Genomic DNA, 6,000 nt, shown 5'->3' on the forward strand with positions numbered 1-6,000 from the left:
ATCCACTCATGAAATCACATGCACTCCCAGCAAAACATGATCCTCCAACTTCAGACAAGGTCTCATTCTTACAAATGGCCTGCATATTTGCACTAACTTTTACAGCTTAGATCTGCTCCCTTAAACGCATTTTAAAAAAAATTAATCCTGACACTTTACTCATTTACACACAGCTATTGGAAGGTCAGAAGGTATTTGTACTCTTCAGTTAATAAAAACTTGGGAAAGAGTTGGGCAACAGCTGAGAAGCAGACTGGGAGAAAATTATAGAGCAGTTCCACACCTCCTCTACATCCGCAAACATTGATGATCAATAGCACTGCATCTTTCAGAGAGCTTACATGCTTTAGAGACTACTCAGAGTTGCTGGTGGGAGTGTAGAGAGGATGGACACCTTATGCAATTCATATACAAATATCCAGTTTTAGCAGCATATTGGAGAGACGTGCAAAGATTAAGTGATGTAACAAGGACACATTCCAGAGGATCCTATTTTTTTTTATATACATACAAGTATATTGTTCTGGATAGAGTTAAGAGGAAGGAAACAAGAAGCCTTATAAAGAAACTGTTTGGTGGATAGAATGGTTACCCTAGGTAACTGGAAGTGTAAAAGTTCTACAATAAAGGAGTGGTATGTGGGGGTGGCTGCAATGATGGAAATGGTGGTTGGGAGGGGGGGGGGGGGGGAGATAAAGAGTTGTGGACGCCTGTTTTGTAATTCTTAAAATAGAATATGAATTACTGAGGATTGGGAGATGGGAGCAAAATAGAGAATTGGGTTAGCCTGTGCCATCTATCCTATATACACAAGTTATCATGTGAGACTTATGTTGCTACTAAAAATTTCAGTTCAAAAGAGAGAAAGGCCAACATTTTCTGTTCAGTGACACCAAAATACAAAGCCCAAACTGCCCACTAACTGCATGTATTTAAATGAATGATGCTGCAGATTAGATCACATAAGGCATTTCCTGAGTGAACCACAAAATAACTCCCAAAATAGCCATCTTTTATATATGATCATGTACCATGTGGGATTGTGGTTTTATTTAGTTGAACCAAATTCATGGCCAGGGGGCTGGCACTGTGTGACATGACACTGAAAACTGCTCCCCACAGATACTGCTCTGATGTTTGCACTGACTTGCAATGCAAGGACAGATTTACCTCTATTTTTACTGTACAGGTGAGCCTTAGCACGGACAAAGAATTATAGCTAGTAACTCTGGAAACTTAGGACTTGTCCCCGCTGAATCTGCAAATAAGACACTTGTTCTGAATTACTCAGAGTCCATTACCTGGCTACAGCAAAGTAAATGGAAATGTGCCACCTATCACACCACCACCCCACCCCACACACACTCCAGGCTGCTTGTAGTCACATCCTAACCTTGCTCCTTGTATATTCTCCTGGCAACACAAAGTTGAATCTGCTCCAGGAAATGGGACAGGTTTTTAGATTATTTTTTTTAAACTGTATAAATGATACAAAGAATTGTAACAATGTTGATAAAGAACCAGTCTGACTTTCAGATTCTAAGACAGAATTTCTAGATCTAGTTAACTGATGGTTTGGGACAGGGAGGTTAGGGTTGACTTAGTTTAGAGGTCACTTAAAAGACTTACATAGGTCTTGCTTTCCTAATGCTTTTCTCAGATACAGAATGGGAGAAAAGCCATGAGTGAATCAGGCCCACAGTGCCACTCCTCCACAGAAAAAGAGGCCTAGCTCCCCAATTTCAGTATATAGAAGTCTAAAAAGCAAATCTGGCTCAGCTGTCTCATAGCTAAGACCCAACAGCAGTGGGAGGAGGGGTGGCAGAGAGCAAGGCCAAGGCAAGGTGTGACCTGTGCAAGGAGATGGAGCCAAGACCAGGTGTGAACCATCTCTCCCCACACACATATCCAAATAATATAACCCCAGTGCTCAGCCCCAGTCATCTTTGCCCACCAAAACAGATTTATACCATTGGTTCTGCTCCACAGGTCCATTCTAGGTCATGCCACCAAAAATAGTAACAGACACAAGGAGGAGTTGAATTAGCATAAGTTTAAAACTTGTGAGCAGTAATATAGTAGCCAAGGTTAACACCTTAACAATTGGCATTGCTGCACACTAGTTTCAAATGTGTACTAACAACCCCTTTTTGTGTCTGTTATTTGTACTGCATTGTCTCCTTCAGGATCACACCCTCCACTCCTGTTCTGCAGGGAACAGGAGGGGAAGAGGCAGAACAGAGGGGTTCTAGGATCACCCCTCTTTGCCCTGCACACTGCTTGAGAGAGGGGGGCTGGAGCTGAACTACTGCTCTGCCTCTTACATCTGAAAAGAAGTGGTGGAACTCCATTCCAGGCCAGTCCCCCCACAAATTAAGCTCTGCTCAACAGCTAACAAGTTGATTGCCCAGCTGCAGACATAAAATTCCCCTGGTGAGATGCACAAGGAGCACCTGCAAGGGGAACTAGCGGTCCTGGCTAGTGTCAAGTCACCAAATTATCTTTGTAAAATGTTTGTATTGCACCCACAAAGCAACATACTAGCACAAGAATCAGCCATGCTGTAGCTCCACTTTAAACAGTTTGAGGTCTCACAAGGCCTTACAAACTGAGGTACAGGGCCCTTCATTATCAGTTTTTGTTCTTCCCCAGGAATTTATCAGGGGTTATTAGAACAAGAACAAAAGACAGGAGAAAATTCAGATTAAAAAAAAAAAAAAAAAGACTCCCTTTTCCAGGTAAATATCAAAGTTTATTTTGGTCAACAGAAACCAGGACAATAAAATATTAAACAGGTGCTTCTGGTGGACATGGCCTGCTTCACATGCATTCATGGCACCAGACAGCTGGCACGTTAGCTGCTTGGGGATGAGGAAACATGGTTTGGGAAGCACTGAAGGATATGCACTTTCACTGGCAGAGAGCATGGGACTTAACACAGCATGCAATTTGGCCCACACTGGCATGAGGAGCAGCTTTTTAATCATCCTAAGATTAAGGTGAATAGCTGATTAAAATGATCATCTTTGGAAAAAATTCAGGAATTTATGGGTGAAAAATCAATTTAAAACTGAAAACAAAGGACCCTACTGATATAGTACCCAGTAAAGCACACAAAGACAGGGGGCAGCAGAGTGCACAGTCATGTTACTTTTCTCTTTACTTACAGTGTTGGCTAGTCCAAAGTATAAAGCATTGCAACATGTGAATCTGTGTCTCCAAATATTTACAACATTCTAAAACAAATCACCAGCTATGCCATCTCTGGTGAAAAGGACATGGTAGTGCACACTCTTCTTACAGTACATGCTCATTTCTCACTAAGGAAAATGTTTTAGTGAGCCCAAAAGGGAAAAGAAATGAAGAGAAAAGCAGCAAACTTAACTTACCATGTCCAAAATGCAAAGTAAATCCAGATGAGCACACCACCCTAGAACCCAAGTGCTGCATAAGGTAATCCGATCTGCTTCAGATAATACTTTGTTCACTCCTAGTAAAAGCAGTTCTGCTAAGAAACATTGCTTGGTCTTGTTTACCAGCCATATCAGTAATATAACTCATTTTCTATTTTAATGATAGAGTATTAATTTTAGACTGGACAGAAGGGCCTTGATAATTATATTTCAAGATTAAATGATAAACCTGTTATGTAGGCTTGACAATGAACATATAAAAGTTATATCTATTTTGAAAATCAAATGCACTCTCAGAAGAGGCTTATTAGGCAGCCCCTGCTGGGGTGGATGAGATTGCTCCCAAAAAGGATCACCCCTTTGGGAGCAATTGGAGGATTAGTTTGTGGGAAAGTTATGTTAGCTTGTTAAGCATAGTAGCTATGCTATTTAGGTAAACTACAACTATTCCCCCTAGTGAGAGTATGGTGTTATTTTTATGTCCTAGTTCTAGATTACTGATGTTTTCCTTATGTACTTTTATGCCATCTCTATGGATGCAATGGGCATTTGAGCAACTCCCAATATTGAGCAGACTTCACTATTTCCAGGAAGTTATTTGTATTATGTTTAGCACCCCCAATCATTTTGAGAAAAAAAAAGTTACTGTAATATGCATTGTATTTATATATTATGTATTTTGATTGTATTTGCTTGATGTAAACCATCTTGAATTGAACTGGTTTCAAGATGGCATTAAACTGACATTTTGAAAATTTAACTCTCTAGTCCATTACCTTCCATTCTACAGTCTAAACAAATTAAAAAAAAACAGAATAAGACCACAAAAAAGCTTTACAAAGAAAATAGCTTAAACCCCCATTCATAAAACAGATTAATATAATGAAAGGGCAGCCCATCTTTTTCATAACATACAAAATTACTACATTCAATGCATAGAGGATTTCCCACGTGTCCAAGCTCTCAGACAGCTGTACCTAGTTAAGCTTAGCTGCAAAACCCCGTTTCTGTAGTCTGATCTTGCACAGACTCAATCTGAGCAGCCTATCCCTCACAACACACAGCGGCTCTGGAAAAAAAAACAAACTAGGAAATCCAAGGGCTGAGGGACCCCAGTTAAAACGCATATTACTGACCCAAAGCTCCTTCCCACAAATACTACTGGTTTAAACATCCCCTCCCCATTCAGTGGGGCTAAAGCAACTGCAATAACTACCTACACACCCCCTTCCTTTGTAATGACACTGAAGCACCAGGCTAACCCCCTCAATAGCTACTTACATATACAGCCCCTCCGCATGCACTAGGACTAAAACACACAACACCACCCCTACCCTGCCGGAACAGCACCCCCTATAGTGTGGCTAAAGCAGTCCCCCTCTCCTATACTTGCCTATACCCGCCCCCTTTCTCACATCCTTGTGCACCAGGTTAAAGAACCCCGACTCTGAACCATCCATGTTCATTCCAGACGCTTTACCTACTCTCTTGTCCACCACGACCCATCCCCCGACGCCCACCCCTGCTTATATAGCCCCGCAGCGCAGCTGTTTACCGCTCAGAACACCTCCTGCACACAGGGCGCCGCCATCTTGGACAAACCCCCTCCCCCTTCCGCCGTCCACTTCCGCCGACCAGTAAAAGAGTGCGCTTTCGCCCGCCTCCGCCGTGCGCTCACCCCGGCCCCGAATCTGCAGGTTATAAATCCGCTGCGCGGCAGCGTCTCCGTGTCTCCCCCACCCGCAACGAACAGCGGGTCTCTTATCCAAACGCGGAAGGATATCAGAGCGATGGCGAGCTCGTGACTGCGAGAGGCAGGACGTCTTCGTGTCACGTGACAGAGGAGGTTGCAGCAGTAAACAGACGGCTGGCTGAGCCCAGTCCCGCGACTGTGAGGGTGTGTTGGGTTGGAGGATCATATAGTCTGCAGGGGCAGGGAACAACAATAAGGTGAGGACAGTGCTATGTGCTCTTGGAGAAAGTCGGTAGGCTTATATCACTGAAAACTTAACTGAAAGGTGATGCAACTCAGGAGCCAAACTCTGCCAGAAACCCAGGTACCAACTCTGGTAATCCAAACAACACCATCACAGGACCCAACAACATCAACTACAACATCCGGAGTTCATTCACCTGCTCTTCTTCCAATGCAAAATACACAAAAGCGCTTGAAATTCAAGAAGCGGCCAAAAACTACCCCATCTCCCTAGAAGTACGAGATCTAGGGATTCTTATAGATTGCGAATTCTCCATGAAATCCTGTGTTAAAAAAATCATAAGTGATGGTTACTTCAAATTAAACGTACTCAAAAGATTAAAACCCTTCCTATTCCCTAAAGACTTTAGAACTGTCTTGCATGCACTTGTCTTATCAAGATTAGACTACTGTAAGTCACTATTCTTAGGTCTTCCCGCAAATATAACAAGACCATTGCAACTTCTGCAGAACTCTGCAGCTAGATTCTTGACAGGTACTAGAAGATCTGAACATATCACCCCAATATTAAAAGAACTTCATTGGCTGCTGGTTAAATACAGGGCCCAGCATAAAATCTTTTCACTAATACACAAAACCCTCCACAATGAA

The 6,000-nt window shown here is 42.5% G+C and overlaps 1 protein-coding gene across 3 annotated transcripts in view; it reads right to left on the minus strand.

Annotated features, from left to right (window-relative positions):
• TSC1 (TSC complex subunit 1) overlaps window positions 1-5,102 on the minus strand; it is a 178,302-nt gene extending 173,200 nt beyond the window's left edge. Inside the window, exon 1 of one of the 3 annotated variants that reach the window (XM_029611266.1) lies at window positions 4,969-5,102. The gene's annotated coding sequence lies outside the window, so the exon portion shown is untranslated. Of the gene's footprint in view, window positions 1-3,389; window positions 3,506-4,893; window positions 4,911-4,968 lie in introns of those variants that run through there. The other 2 variants (XM_029611268.1, XM_029611267.1) reach the window with 2 other exon arrangements.
• Between the last annotated feature and the right edge of the window lie 898 nt (window positions 5,103-6,000).

Source organism: Rhinatrema bivittatum, chromosome 8, assembly GCF_901001135.1.
Source record: "Rhinatrema bivittatum chromosome 8, aRhiBiv1.1, whole genome shotgun sequence".
In the NCBI taxonomy this organism is placed as follows: domain Eukaryota; kingdom Metazoa; phylum Chordata; class Amphibia; order Gymnophiona; family Rhinatrematidae; genus Rhinatrema; species Rhinatrema bivittatum.